This window comes from Lissotriton helveticus, chromosome 3_1, assembly GCF_964261635.1.
Source record: "Lissotriton helveticus chromosome 3_1, aLisHel1.1, whole genome shotgun sequence".
NCBI lineage: Eukaryota > Metazoa > Chordata > Amphibia > Caudata > Salamandridae > Lissotriton > Lissotriton helveticus.
The window spans coordinates 537,196,909-537,213,356 of record NC_136061.1 but is presented as its reverse complement, the minus strand read 5'-3'; the positions used below and the strand labels follow the sequence as shown (position 1 = coordinate 537,213,356).

The 16,448-nt window shown below is 47.2% G+C and overlaps 1 protein-coding gene across 1 annotated transcript in view; it reads left to right on the top strand.

The window, feature by feature from the left end:
* Positions 1-16,448, top strand: part of DNAH7 (dynein axonemal heavy chain 7) — a 2,019,015-nt gene that overhangs the window by 1,301,740 nt on the left and 700,827 nt on the right. The window lies entirely within an intron of this gene.

Genomic DNA, 16,448 nt, shown 5'->3' with positions numbered 1-16,448 from the left:
CGAGGTCTTTGTCGGATTTCGCTTGGGAGTTTAACATACACACAGAGACAAGGAAAGGCGGGGGAGGGAGGGCAGGACCGGAAGTGGGAGGTGTACATACAGAACTGGCTGTGTGCGCGCCATCTTCCCCTTCCGACCACTGACGTCACGGGCTCCATTCTTCCCCGGTGACAAAAGCCCTATTCATACCGCGATCGGACGGAAAGCTGCTCATGTTTTCGCACAATGAACATTACACCAAACCTCGCTGAAGGGGAAGTGATGGCATTTCACAGCAATGGTCCACTCAAGCAGGGGAGAATTGTGCCTTAAAGTAAATCCCAGCCCGCGTGCCAGATCTAAAATCCGAGTTTCATGTACAAGATATCTATAACAGGGGCGTAGCTCCAGGAGGGAGTGAGGGGTGTAACACTCCCATAATAAATGCCTTCTTTTGTAAATTGTTGGGCACAGGTGCTTTAATGCAGGGTATGGCGAGGTCTTTGTCGGATTTCGCTTGGGAGTTTAACATACACACAGAGACAAGGAAAGGCGGGGGAGGGAGGGCAGGACCGGAAGTGGGAGGTGTTCGTGGCGAGCGGCGGAGAAAGGGCGGTCGAAATAAATGATGGACCACTTTGCGACTGAGAGCAGCACACTGTAAAATGAGAGGAATAAAGCATAATGGCGGTAAGTGGGGCTGGGGGGGCGCTTCAATGTAGGCGGCGGCGGCGGGGGGGGCTTCTATGTATGCGGTGGCGGTGGGGGCGGGGGGGCTTGTATGTATGCGGCGGCGGGGGGGCTTGGATGTATGCGGCGGTGGCGGCGGGGGGTGTCTCTGTATGTGTGTGTGCGTGCGTGTGTGTAGGTGCCTCCTGCGTGTGTGCGAGGGGGGGGGCAGTGCCAGTGAGTGGGGAGAAGTAGGGGGGGTGCGCGCGTGTCTGTGTGTGCGTGTGTGTGTGTGCCTTCCTGCATGCGTGTGCATGTGTGTGTTTAGGGAATCTGTGGCAGGGGACGTGCACGGCGCCGGGCTGGGCGTGCGCGCTCACGAGGTCAAATCTCGGCCTGAAAATGCGCGTGGCACTTTGCTGTCCACATTCCCGAAAAGTAACTACATAAGTTGTCTCGCATAGACAGTAAAAGCTTCGCTTTTGCTTTCGTTTAGCGAGACCTAAAAAGGGTGCGATAGAGGTGGTCCCAGAGCAGGAAAGGGGTCAGGGATGCTACTCCCGGTATTTCCTGATTCCAAGAAGGATGGCAGACTTTGTCCAATCCTGGATCTCAGGATCTTGAATCTCTATCTGAAACAGGAGAAATTCAAGATGCTCACCCTTGCTCAGGTTCTTCAAGCGCTGCTAGAAGAAGACTGGATGGTGTCGCTCGACTTGCAGGATGCGCACTTTCACATCCCAATCCTGAAGTCGCACAGGAAGTATCTCCGTTTTACGGTGGGATAGCAACACTATCAGTTTGCGGTCCTTCCTTTTGGAATTACTACTGCACCTCGAGTCTTTACCAAGGTGATGGCGGTGGTGGCAGCGCATCTCAGAAGGTCGGGGATTCCTGTATTCCCCTATTTGGACGACTGGCTGATCAAAGCAGAGTCGTCAGAGAGAGTGCTCCATCATCTGCAAAAGACAACCCAGTTGTTGTACAGGTTGGGTTTTTCGATAAATGTACCCAAGTCTCACCTGGTGCCCTCCCAGCGCATCCTGTTCATAGGTGCTGTACTGGACACAACTGTATGTCGTGCATTCCCTCCTCCTCAAAGGATTCGCGACATACAGGAAATGATTCCTTTATTATACAATGGAGCGGTTGTTCCAGTCCTGAAGGTCCTTCGTCTGCTCGGTCTGATGGCTTCCTGCATTCTGTTGGACAACCATGCACGCTGGCACATGAGGGCGCTCCAGTGGTGCCTCCGCAGGCAGTGGTATCAACACAACGGAGATCTCAGGGAGTCACTGAGGATCTCCAGAGAAGCTGCGGCGGATCTGTCTTGGTGGGGCGTGGAAGGCAACCTGTCTCAGGGGAAGCCTTTTCAGCTGCCTCCTCCGGTGGCCACAGTAATAACGGATGCATCCACTCTAGGGTGGGGTGCTCATCTGGGGGATCTGGAGGTCAAGGGTCTTTGGTCTCCAGAGGAAAGGTTACTTCATATCAACCTTCTAGAATTGCGGGCGATACCTCTGACGCTCAAGGCCTTCCTCCCTTCCCTTCGCGGTCAGTCGGTTCAAGTCCTGACGGACAACACGACCGCGATGTGGTATATCAACAAGCAGGGAGGTGTAGGGTCGCAGTGTCTCTGCAGAGAGGCTCTGCATCTCTGGTCCTGGGTTCGGGACAATCAGATTTGTCTGATGGCAAATCATCTGGCCGGAGTTCTGAACGTACGTGCAGACGTTCTCAGTCGGCAGTTCTCTGCCGACCACGAGTGGAGGCTCCATCCGGAGGTTGTTCACGATATCTTTCAGATGTGGGGGACTCCTCGGGTGGACCTGTTCGCCACTCGCGAGAATGCTCACTGCCTGTCATTCTGCAGTCTCCAGTATCCGATGCGAGGAGCCTTGGGGGACGCGTTTCAGTTGAGTTGGGGAAGACAACTCTTTTACGCGTTTCCGCCCATACCTTTGATTCCTCGGGTTCTGAGGAAGATTCGCCAAGACCGGGCCCAAGTCATATTCGTCGTCCCGGACTGACCAAGAAGGGTGTGGTATACAGATCTTCGCCACCTCTCCTCTAACCCGCCGCTCCATCTCCCTCACAGGGCAGACCTCCTCTCTCAGATGGAGGGGCAGGTTCTACACCCCCACCTCCAGACATTACACCTTCATGCCTGGAGATTGAACGGGGCAACCTGAATTCCTTTTCTCTCCCACGAGATGTGGTGGATGTCATTCTTTCAGCTAGATGTGACTCCACTAAGTCCATCTATTCATATAGATGGTCTATATTTGTCACCTGATGTGGAGAGAAATCTGTTGACCCTTTAAAAACCCACTTATCTGATGTTCTCCAGTTTGCTCTCTTTTTGGCGCAGCAAAGGTCTTGCTGTTGCCACAGTCAAGGGTTATCTCTCAGCTTTGTCCGCGTTTCTATGTTTGCCGGACCAGCCGTCTCTTTTCAAATCTCCTGTGGTTTTAAGGTTTTTGAAGGGTCTCATTAATAAATTCCCTCCTACTCCCTTTATTGTGCCTCAATGGGACGTGAATCTTGTCTTAACATTCTTGATGGGTGCTCCCTTTGAGCCGTTACACACGTGTCCTATGAGGCTTTTGACTTTTAAAACAGTCTTCCTGGTTGCTATTACCTCAGCAAGGAGGGTAAGTGAGCTTCAAGCTCTTAGTTCCAAGCCCCCTTTCTTGACCATTCATGCTGATCGAATGGTTCTTAGAACCAGGGCTGCTTTTCTCCCTAAGGTGGTGAGTCCTTTCCATCTTGGTCAATCTATTACCCTTCCTACCTTTTGTCCTCCACGACACCCTTCCAAGGAGGAGGAGAGGTTACACCGTCTGGACCCTAGGAGGGCGGTGAGCTTTTACCTGGACAGATCTAAAGACTGTTGTGTGGATGACTAGCTCTTCGTTGGTTTTGCTGGCTGCAAAAAAGGAAGAGCGGTTCATAAAAGAACTATTTCATTATGGATCATCCTCTGTATAAAGATCGGCTACTCTTTGGCTGGTAAGGATCCTCCAGAGGGTATAAGGGCTCATTCTACAAGGGCTAGGTTGTTAACCTCTGCTTTGTCCAGAGGTGTTCCTGTAGAGGATATTTGTAAGGCCGCAACTTGGTCTTCTCTCCACACTTTCGGGAGGCATTACTGCCTGGATACCGAGGTGAGGAGGGAAGGCCACTTTGCGCGTTCTGTCCTCCAGGATTTCCTGGTATAGCAGAGTGGACACCCTCCTCAGGGAGTGGGGACTGCTGTGGGACTCTATTCACAAGGTGAGGAATCCACACGGCAGATGTATCTATCAGAAGAACAAGTTACTTACCTTCGGTAACGCTTTTTCTGGGAGATACAGAATCTGCCTGTGGATTCCTCACTGACCCACCCGCCTCCCCGTTGTCCACTCTTCTATACCAGAATATCTGTTTTGTATTTGTTTTATGGTCTAGAAAATGTGTTATTTCAAATGTTTGCTTACATTTGCTTCACACTGTGTGTGTTATTTTGACTATCGTGTACTGTGTATACTATGTACATTTCTACTGTCATTGGTCCGTCTGTGTGCCTGCCTCGAAGGCACGGAAAAAAGGGTGGAACTGATGTCATCACGCCGGCGTGGGCCTATTATAGGCGTCGGTGACGTCAGCGGAGGCGCGTGCGATGCCGTGTCTCTATGACGTCCAAGTCCATGTCGGCGCGAGGCTACGAAAAGAATTTCCGAATGTTGCTGACGCAAGGGGATATTCACAAGGTGTGGAATCCACAGGCAGATACTGTATCTACCAGAAAAAGCGTTACCGAAGGTAAGTAACTTGTTTGTTACTGACCATGTCATGAGGGATGTAAATGTGACATCATCAGCAGTGCATTGTGGGGGCATGAGTTCTAGTTAGCTCAGCTAACTATAACAACCTAATTTCTCTGGTATTGTACTAGTGAAATGTCTGACTAACTATAACGTCCCTGAAGCCTTTGTTTTTTTCAGTGAATTTCAAAGGTTTTTTAAATGCTAATTCCTAACTATAACGTCCCTGAAACGTATGTGTTTTTCAGTGAAATTCTAAGGTTTTTTAAATGCTAATTGCTAACTATAAGGTAGTAGTTGCGTTTGCAGAGTAGTGCAGAAAGGGGCCTGGGCCTCTGACCAGCGCTCAGGAATTCCACAGCAAAGGACTTACAGAAGGTACCAGGAGGGCTACTTGACCGCCAAAGTCCCTCAGGAGTAAAGTGGACTTCATCCCCCAACCAGTACTGTGTCAGGATGCGCGTTTGCAGAGTGGTGGAGAAAGGTGAGCGTGGCCTCCGAAGAACTCTTAGCAATCCCACAGTGTATCACTTACTGGAGGTAACAGGAGGGGTAGTTGGCTCCCAAGGTCAACTTTGGGGGCCAACTACTCCTCCTATTACCGCCAGTAAATTCCACACAGCGGGATTGCTAAGTTATCATAGCAGGCCATGCCCCTTTTCCCACCACTCTGCAAACGCACTCCCTGGTGTGCTCTTGGATGGGGATTAAACTCCCCTTTCCTGCTGAGGTTCCTTAGGGGCCAAAATGCCTACCTTATACATTCAGTATCCCCCAGATAGTGGGATTGATGACAGGTGGACACAGGCTATGCCTACTTTCTCCACCACTCTGCAAATGCACCTCCTGGCACATTCTTGGCTTGGTGGATTAAGTCCCCTTGAATCCTGGGGATCCCTGGGTGCCAACTAGCCCACCAGGTACCTCCAGTAGGCCCCACACAGCTGGATTATTGGGAGTGGTCTGAGGTCACGCCCCCTTTTTACACCACTCTGCAAACGTGGGAATCCCAAAATGCGTTTTCCCCATACAATTTTCTGCAAGAAAATTGAACTGTGATACCAGTAAAAAACTGCTCAACGGAATTACACGAAATTTGGCACAAAGCTAGATCTTGGTGCAGAAAGCATGCTTTGTGATTTGCTATAAATCCGTTCATTAGCTTTTGGCAGATTAAGATTCAGAAACTTTAAATGTTTCATGCTGTAAATAATCTGTGGAGCTGACTGACCTCAAGATAGGATCTGATTGACTGCTACCAAATCAGCAAAAGATGTGGTTGCAGCCCTTGCCATGCATTGCTAATTACATCACATATCACATATTACATGAATCATCATAACATGTTCTGTGATATCATTGATAATATCACTGCAACATCTGAAATTATCTGATTGGTGACAAGAGTTTCATGGCGGGCACAATGCATGAGTTACAATTATTTGTGGTAACTATAACTGGTAAATTTCAGCGATTTTGTTTATTTGAAATGGTATTTTTTGTTGTTTCATAATTCTTTATTACAAATTAAAGAAGAACATGCCTACATAAGGAACACACAGTATAACAAACTCACACAGTCTGTTCTCATTGCAGGTACCTGTGTGTAGTTAAGGGAAGAAACTGCCCAGAGTAAGGGACGGGAGTGAGGGAGGGAGTTGAGGGTATATGAGAAAAAGGGAGCAAAAGGCAAGAGGAATGTCTTTTTAAATTTACATTTTCAGCTAACTGTAACGTCCATTCAAACTTTGTTTTTTTCCATTGAATTTTCTAACATAAAACTACATTATTATAATTACTACCTATAAGCTCACTTCATCCTTTGTTGTTTTCAGTGGCCAAAATATTATCTCTCTCTCTCAGAAGATTTACAGACAACACTAGGGATTTGTTGCAGCAAAGTTTATTCAGCCATACAGCAACGTGTTTCAGCTTACGGCTTGTTCATGCTAGGTGACAGGCGTTTTTTGCACTTTTTTTATAAAGTTTTTTTAGCAGTGTAAACATAGACAACAGACAATGTGAACCAAGTGAATACATAACAAGTGGCGGCCATCTTATCATGGTTAAATCCGATACAGAATTACTTTCAAATGCAAGCTGTAAATATTTATAAAAATTCATACTCTCAAAATGAAATTCATAATGAACAAAGTAAAGGGAACCTTAATGAACAAATGTTATTTGCGATGTTATTGCTGTAAACCCAATAGCAGCATAACATCAATTGTATTTCGAAAATATATACTCAAATGTTGTTGAACAGATAGTGCTAGTCTCATTAGCAGGATCGCACAGCGCCTAACAATTATATGATCATAAACCTTCATCCTCGGTATACAAGTAATATTTAGTCCATTCGCCCAGTGGGCAATTGCTGCATTAGATTTTCCTGTGTTCATTTGATATTATTGTTCGTAATCCGGTTTCCATGAAAGTTGTTAATTCTTCGCATTGCATAACTAACACAATTACGCCCAAGTGCGCCTAAATCAATAAATCTTACAGCCCCACGTGACAAAAGTGCAAAAGAACACCTAAAAGTGAAAGAGATTAAAAATTAAAAACAATTCAAATATAACAATTACAGTTTATATACAACCAATAGATAAATCATAGCACCCTCTTAGTTATGCAGGTGTACAGATAATTCTTCGTTTGAATTCAGCCCCATTGGAGACACGGTGTCCAAATCTATTATATATCTGGACTCCAATTTACGTAGAGTAAGTAATCTATTACCTCCACAAACATTAGCCTCCATGGAATCAATTACCACCATTCTTAGAAACTTTTCATTTTGCATATGGTTTTCATAAAAGTGTCGGGCCACCGGATATTGTCGATTATTACGGCGAATAGCTTTAACATGTTCTAATACCTGTTTTTTTCACGATGAATGGTGCTTCCTATGTATGCCTTATTGCAAGGACATACTAGAGTATAAACTCAATACATTTAGTTGCATGTTAACGTCTTTTTAATCACCAACTCTCTTTTACTACTGCTGATGTTCAAACTAGTGCAGTCAACACTATTGCTGCAGGCCTTACAGTTCCTGTAGCATTTGAATCCTGACCTTCCCTTAGCTCGTGTATTAGCCATGTCAGTGACTAGGTTGGGACTAAGTTCATCTCTCAATGATCTATTCTTAGAGAACGTCACTTGGGGCCTACTATTCAGAGGTTTTTTAAGATGAGCGACTGTTCCAGACCCTTCCCTCATCTGCCGCCATCCTCCTACAGCGTGAGGACCTACTGGCTGCAAAGACCAGCTGACCAGGTGCCCACAACCATCCCCTCCTGAATGGTGTGCTGGGAGCTCATCAACTACTCTGGGGAGCGCCATTTTGGCTCGACTAACTCACCTGGGCATAACATGGTTGCCCCACATGGATAGCTCTCACAGGTATGCCCTGAACCACTGGAGCCCAGAGGAACGAGTGGAGAGGATTACTAGTCCGCAGTGGGGGCCACTTCATAAGAGCAGCCGGTGAGGAGAGCAGGGGTGAAAGGGAAGGGGTCGGACCTGTTGGTGCTGGGGTACATGGCTTGACCAGCAGCCTCTTCGCAGGCACACTGAGGTGCGAGTTCCCGGGCCTTGTGGTGGAGCCCTGTGGCGCTTTGCACTCTCCCTCCCCACTCCAAATATTCTGCAAGACTGGGGCCTGATTCATCCTCTACTCCCAGTTTGGGGTGACGGGGCGGCGGCTTCCACCGGCATGGACTTGCACTGACTACGGGGGCTAATGGAAATCCATGCTTTCCCCCTCAGGGTTGCATTACACGCCTGCTGCCACCTGGGCTGCGCCAGGCCTTGTTCGCCTCTCCTCTTGAAATGGCGGAAATACACTGAGGCTCAAGTCACTGGAGGCACCCAGAGGTAGCTCCCTTGTCCCTTGCCCTGCCATGTGTAAGACCTGTATCTGGAAGCTAGTGCTGGCCTGCCTGTCTGAGCGAGCTTGGCTTCAGAGGGCCACAAATCATCACTTAAAGAAAAGGCACTTCCTTGTTTGATGGTAGCAGAGGTGCAGTGAATGTGGGGGCCCCTTGGTAGGTGCCCAGTAGAATGCACAAAGTGCTGGTGTTGTGAGGGAGACTTGGCTGACCCCACCCTTCTTGGTTTATTAGCTCACCCCTCTGGCTCTTTGAGCATCTCTTGAGGCTCTTGGTGCTCTTCTGCAGGGCCCAGCTGCTCATGCGGCCATGGGCGTGTGGCAAGCGTGCCGGGGCAAGGCATAATTCTGCAGTGCACTCCTGATGTGATCATGGGAAAGGACAAACTCCAAGAACTGCATCTTCCTGGACCTGTATTGATCAGTAGACCACTGGCTCTGGGGGAAGTGAGTCTCGGGCGACAGATGAAGAGGACCCAACGGAGGGTTACTTGGCTATGATTCTACAGACCATAGAGATGCCCCAGGCTGCAGTTTATTCCATAAAAGGAAGTTGCGGGTAGATGTGGCACTTCTTTGCCAGGATCTGTGAACAGCACGAATCACAAAGTCAGAGGGAAAGGATCTCCACCTTTGACAAGGATATGTCGGACCTCAAGGTCGAAGTTATGCGCCTGCTCTCCCAAACAACTAATTTGCACCTTCAAGCTGAGGATGCGGAAAATGACTCTCTGCGCAATGTTCTCAGGTTTGTGGTGTTTCCTGAGGGACTGGAGTCCACTCAACTGGCTGAATTCCTGGAGCATTGGATTAAATCATGGATGCCTGTTGAGAAACTCTCATCATGGGTTGCAGTGGAACGCGCCCACAGTGCGCTTGCTCCCAGGGTGCCTCCTGGAGCATTTCCCTGACCTGTGATAGCCAGATTCCTAAATTTCAAAGACAGAGACAACATTCCAAGGGAAGCACGAGTGTGCTCGGAACTCATGTGACAAATCGCGAATATCCTCTTCTTTCTAGATTACTTTAGGGAATTTCAAACGAGATGATGATCTTATGGCTCAAAGTCATCCACAAAACACGTGCTGACACTAAAGATCAGATACTATGGAAGGTTCCACCACTCCACGTCCAAGAACGCCATGGTTCTATTTATTTATTAGTAATCTTGGGGTGACAGATGCTTCTGAAGGGAACTAAGGGGCAGGGTTGTTGGGGAGGAGGGTTTCTGTTAATGTTTTATTTTGGTTATTGTCTGTTTCTTTTCTTTGCACATGCCTGATGCATCCCATCACAATGTCACAGATGCTCTTGCTGACCCACTATCGTGGCAGCCCAGTAAGAGGTGCTAAACCCCACCAGGTGACCTCCTTTTTAGCTGTCCTAGCATGCTTCCTACCTCCTCAAACATTTCTTGTCTGGACATGGCGTCTTTTCACATTATGACATGGAATGTCAATGGTCTCTTGGACCGTATAAAATACTCTGTGGTATTGCATTATGCCCACCGTTTACTCCTCTCGATTCTAATGTTGCAAGACACATATTTAATGAGGCATCATTTTCCATTTCTCGCCTGTCAGGGATTTGATAGAGTTTACCATGTACGCTAGGCCCTGGGCACCCGGGGAGTGGCGATCCTGCTGCAGCCTGGGTTTCCTATGGTGGTCACCCAGTCATGGCTGAATCCCAGAGATTATATATGGCCCTAAATGGGACACTGGAGAGTTGACCACTGAATCCTCTATGTCTGTATGCTCCGCCTTCCGCATTAAACTCCTTCCTAGGCGTCCTAACACACACACTAGTTAAACTCCCAGATTGGCACGCATATGTTGGGGGTGACTTAAACGTAGTTTTAGACCCTGTTGCTGACTCCGCTGGTGCTCTGTCAGAACACCGATGTAGCAGCGCCTGACACCTATCAAATTGGGTCACTGCACTGGGCCTCTGCGATGTTTGGAAATTGTTCAATTCGAGGGGACAACAATACACACATACTTCAGCTGCACACCAAACACATGCTCAAATTGACATTATATTCATGCTCACTTCAGATTGACTGTCTATTTAACAGGTGCAAATCCTTGCACGTTTTCCGACCATGCCCCATACTCCTCATGACATAGGCAGCAAACGCTGGCCCCGCCCTGTGTGGCGACTTAATGCGTAGTATTTCCAGGACGATAAATAAGCTCAAGCAGTGGGAGATGAAATAAAAGCATACTTTCAAGTCAACGAAGGGTCGGTGAATTCCAGGGGTACCCTCTGGCGACCTGCAAGGTCACTATCAGAGGTCACGCCAAAAGTCTAGTCAGACACTGAGAGCAAGCCACACCTCTGCTTAGAGGCGCTGCTCCTCTCTAACCCCCAGGGGAATGTAAGCCGGCACTTGGAGTTGATTTGTGAGGAGATCAGTATTGTGTCTTTGAGGCAGTGAAACAGCTTTGGCGAGCGACTACTCCACAAGTATAGTTGGGGCGATAAGAATGGCAAATTGCTGTAAAGGCTTGCCTGCAGGATTATTGTAGAAATCATGGATCATCATGGCGAGATACAACATGCTTCCTTAGCTACAGCTCAGACATTTGCCACCTATTACAGTCAATTGTATGCAGCAGTCCTGCGTCCACTGGCTGAGAGGGCCTCTCCTCTACTGGACAGGATTTGAATATGCCTGTCACAATTGAGGCAATAACAGGGGCTATTACAGCAATGGCTTCTGGAACGACCTCCGGCCACAGAGTTTTACGCCAAATATAAGGAACTCATTGCTCCACACTTATTAAAATTATACAAAGACGCAATGAAGGTTGACTCTTTCCCGGAAGACATTTATCAGGCCACTATAGTAGTGATACCTAAGACCCAACCCCCTTTGGTCTCTTGTGCATTGTACCATTCCAGTTTGCTTCTTAATGGAGAAACCAAAATCTTGTCCAGACTATTGTGGTTTTATGCTGGTGCGGCGCACGTGGCACAGCCTTGCATGTGGCCGCACTGCCTACGGCATTTGCATGTAGCCCTCACTCATCGGCACTAATTGTCCCATCCCCTAGCCCTGCTACTCATAGATTTTAGAAATGCTTTTGATATCGTGGATTGGGACTACCTTGCCCAGGTCCTGAGAAGAGCAGGGACTGGGCCATGGTTCCAGTGACTTGTTCATGTACTCTACTCCAATTCCACAGCGGGAGTACAAGTCAATGAAGTAGTGTCAGACATCTTCCTCATCCACCATGGGACCAGGCAAGGTTGTCCACTGTCCCCGCTTCTCTTCACGCTGGCATTTGAGCCTTCAGCTCAACTTATTAGATGTGATGCTCAAATTAGTGGACGGGTGTGGGACATGGACCATGAGCATTAAACGGGGACAATGTCCTTTTATAGCTCTCCAACCCTGACCCTGAACATAGCGGCCTCTGCTGTCTTTGGATACTTCAGCTTTTTGCAGGAGCAACTGGCCTGAACGTTAAGCTCAGCAAGTCGATATTGGTGCCACCGTCACACTCGCAAGACTGTATGGCCTGGCAGACTACTATCCCGATACGCAGGCTGAGTTTCCACCATCTAGGCATACAGGTGGCACTCCATTCGGCCCTATCGTTATCACTTAATATGATGCCCTTGGACCAGAAAGTCATAACCGATCTTCGGAAATAGCAATACCTTCCACTGAACGTCCTGGTCAGGATAAGCCTGTACAAAATGATCGTCCTCCCGAGATTCTTGTACCTTTTTCAGAACTTACCACAATTGATACCCCAGCATTGGTTTCAGGAGATGGACTCCCTGGCCATACACTTCTTCTGGCACAATGCAAAACCCAAATTGGCGTGCGCTAAATGTCAACGTGGCCCATGTGATGGTGGTCTTGGCATGACAAACTTTTGCCTGTATTACCTAGCATCTCACAGTTAATAGTCATAAATAACTGGCTTACTGGGGAGTGGTCAGACCCGTCGTAGAGGATTGAGCTTGCCTCTACGGGCTTGCTTCTCCAACTTGATGGCTATGCTTTATGGGGACACGATCCCCACTGCATTGCCAAAATGGTCCTACATGGTGTTTCTCAGAGGGTGGGCGACACTGACTTGCACTGGTTGGGCCTCCACACTCATGCAGCAAACTCCCCAGTGGCATTACAGATGGCTCAGAGAGGTGTGAGCCCTGGAGGGATTTAGTTGCTGGGACGCAATAGCTACTGGAAGATGTATGTCTGGGACACATATGCACTCTTTTCAGAATCTTAAGTCCACATACTAACTGTCCAAGACCCAATGCCACAAATATCTCCAATCGCGCCACACCCTCCATAACCACATAGCACAAGGCACATCCCTCCCAGAGTTTAGCCCCCTTTAGGCCAAGATCACGCTGGGTCCCCTTGGAAATGGAGGTGTCTCTCAAATTTCTCACACACTAATCATCGATGCCCCTGATGCTATTGGATTCCTTTGGGCAAAATGGAAGAAGCGGGTAGACCCTCCGGAAGATGACTGGAGGAATGCCTTGATGGCCCAAATGGTCCAAATATATTATCTCCATTCCCCGTATCTTACCAAGACTGTCTGCATAAAGCGGACCTCCTTCAACATTCTAGATGTTCCTGATGCTTTCAACCCGCCACAGACTTTTATCACATGGCCTGGGAAGGCCCCATCATCCAAAGATTCTGGGAGGCAGTTGTTGTAGAACTCTCAACAGTACTGGTATGGGAGGTAGACCTTTCCCCGATATTACTGCTGCTGGGGCTATTAAAAGGTGCCGGGGGAACCAGGACAAATAGGGCCTTGCTGGGCAAGGGCATCATGGTAGCCAAAAGAGACATAACCACTCACTGGAAATCCACTGCTCTACCATCAGTCCCTCAGTGGTGGCGAGGGGTGGACTGGTGCACTCAGCAGGTGAGGCCAGTGTATACGGCTAGAGGCTGTCCTGCCAAATATCATAAGATTTGAACTTGGCCCTTTTTGCAGGGTTATCCCAAAACTTTTTGCTTCTTCCTCCTATTTTTTCCTGACCTCTTGTTGATTTTAGGACTCTGGGCACTTTACCACTGCTGATCAGTGCTAAAATGCATATGCTCTTTGAGTAAATTGTTATTATGAGTGGTTCTCCCTGATTGGCATATTAGATTTACTAGTCAGTGCCTGGTAAAGTGCATTGAGTGTGCCGGGGCTGGTTAATCAAATACTACTAGTGGGCCTGCTGCACTGATTGTACCACCCACACGAGTAGTTCTGAAACAGGAACGCAGACCTGCCCCTGCAGTGTCTGTTCGCACTTGTTAACTGCCATGTCGACTTGGCAAGTGCCCCCACTTGCCAGGCCCTAACCTTCCCTTTTCTTACATGTCAGTCACCCCACAGATAGACCCAATGTACCCCTGGGGGCAGGGTGCAGTGTATGTGAAAGGTAGGACATGTACTGGTATGTGTGACATGTCCTGATAGTGAAATACAGCCAATTTTGTTTTTCCCTATTGAAAGGCTATCTTGCCCCATAGGACAAAATGGGGTATGCTTAGTAACATTTTATATCTTCCCATAGGGATACGTTTGAAAAATAAAGTTTAGGTTCTCTGAACCCAGAACTTAATAACACATCTTTTACTAAAGATGGTTTTAAAATTTTGTGTTTGAAAATGCCACTTTTAGAAAGTAGGCATTTGTCTTGTTTACCATTCTGTGTGCCTCTGCCTGTTTGTGTATTGACTGTATGGTTTTGGAGTGACTGGGACTGGGGGGTGCACTTGCAGATTCCCCCCCCCCCAGAACTGGTTTGAACTGGGCTCAGAGCCCCTTGCACAAAGGCATTTTGGAGTATAAGTATTAGACCTAAAACCCCTGAACTTTAGGCTACTTCTGGAACCAAGAGGAACCTTTGCTGAGGAGAGGAGCTGGAGAAACCGAGGAGAAGTACTGCTCTTGCTGTGTGTCTGTGGTTGGCCTGCAGTTGCTGTTTATGCCAAAGGAAGAAGAATGACTTTGCTGTGTGCTGTGTCCCCTGCTTGAAGAAAGTCTCCAAGGACTTGAGTAGAGCTTGCCTCCTGTTTCGAAGTCTCAGTAATACAAAGACTTCATCCGCAGCTTCTCTGAACTTCCTTGCTGCGAGATCTGACCGGCCAGGAGTGCCTTTGGCTGTGTGTGGCCTCTGGAGGTTGTGTCTGCTACCGGGAGCTGGAAAACAACGCAACAACAAGAAAATCGACACTTCCCTCTTCTTGCTACAGTTTTTCTGATTCAACACCGTGGTGCGAGAGGAATCTCCCTGCACCGCCCCGCCACTGCTGAAACTGATGCAGCGCCTGACAACGCTGCAAGAATGGACGCATCGATGGATCGAGGCTCAATGCCACTGCATCGTTTGCTGACGCATCCCGTATTTCAAAGCATCAACCCTGTGTGGCAAGTTTTCCCCGATGCATCACCCGCGGATCAGAGTCATCTCAGAATCTTCGCATCACTTCCCCCTACAGACAGGACCCGATGCACCGCTCGCATGTGTCTAACAGAACTGTTGCATCGCATCCACAAAGGTCTTGGGAATCAACGCATGTCCTTGTTTTTAGACGCTTCCCATCGCGGCGGCTGTTTGGCTTGTTGAATTTTGTCGCAACGACATGTACTTTGCAAGGAATCAATCATCCATAGTTTTCCATGGACTCAGTTGCTAAAACCTTTTGAAAGTCATTTTTCTTAATACTTGTATGTTGGATTTTTGTCGTTTTGGTCTTGTTAAAGTTTAGATAAAGATACTTTATTTTTCTAAACTCGTGTGGTGTTATCACTGTGTTACTGTGAGTGTTGGTACAAATACTTTACACATTGCCTTTGGGATAAGCCTGTCTGCTCGTGCCAAGCTACCAAGAGGGTGATCAGGGGTTATCTAGAGTGTGTATCCCCCTGAGCCCTGACTAGAAGCAAGGGTCCCTATTTAGACAAAGGTACCTACCTCTGCCAACTAGAGAGCCCCATTTCTAACAATAAGATATGGGGCAAATGGTGGGGGGATGCAAGTCTGGATTGGTTGTCTTCATGATACTGAGGTGCTGCTTGACTGGCTGGCCTATGGGTCCTGTTGGGTGCATGTGATAACCGAGCAAGATGCCTTTAGCCATTTATTTATTGCAGATGGTGACGTAATGATTGATGTGATCTTCGAGTGTGCTACACTGTTATAAAACCCAATAAAGTTGTTTATTAAAACAACAAAAAAACTGGTCCTTGGTTTGAACAGCATTTACGCTAATCGTATATGAAATTGATTTTACATGTTTGATCCTGATTGGTCTTTTACAGCCTTTTACTCTCGGGAGGTTAATGATGTGGCTATCAGTGAGTGGTGTCTTCTCGCATATTATTTAAACAGTAAGATTCCGTTCAGTTGGTGGTGTTAGAAAGATAAATGGTCCTTTGCATTCTTTGCCTTTTTAGTCATCACCTTTATTGCCATGTTTTTAAAGTTTTTTTTAATCTTCTCACTGATGTTGTTGTTGGAGTTTCAATGTGGAGACGTTGGTTGTTATAGACAATTTGTTGTTTACAATTGGTTGTCTTAGACAATGACTTACATTTGCTTTAACTACAGTTGTTTTACATTGGCGCAGGTTATCATTCAACTACAAATATAGTACGCTGATAAGTGCATGAATTACATTACTCAAGTTTGCAACACATCTACTCTATTTGGACTATCTGTGTTTTAAGTAATGCAGATCAGAAACCCTGTCTTGGAAACAGAGTGCCAAACGCTTTGTCATTCCTCTGGGTCTGGCGTCTGCCCTGTAATCACCGTAGAATGTGAAAAACCTAGAATCCTGGTTCAACACGAAGCTCTTGTTAAGACAACATATAGTTGCCACTGAAAAACAGCATTTTTCAAACAATAATGACTGAAGAGCTTTCCGCTACACCTGTGTAACCAAATTATGAAAGTAACTAAAGATCTGGTGTTGTCTCACTTTGATTATTGAAATGGGATTATTAATATTACATTTAGAGGGTTCCATAAGAGGAAGTTTAGCTCTTCAAGAGCATCAAAAAGGTCCACATCAGCCCTGCCCTAATTGTCAAATCAACTTTTACAGGCAAGGA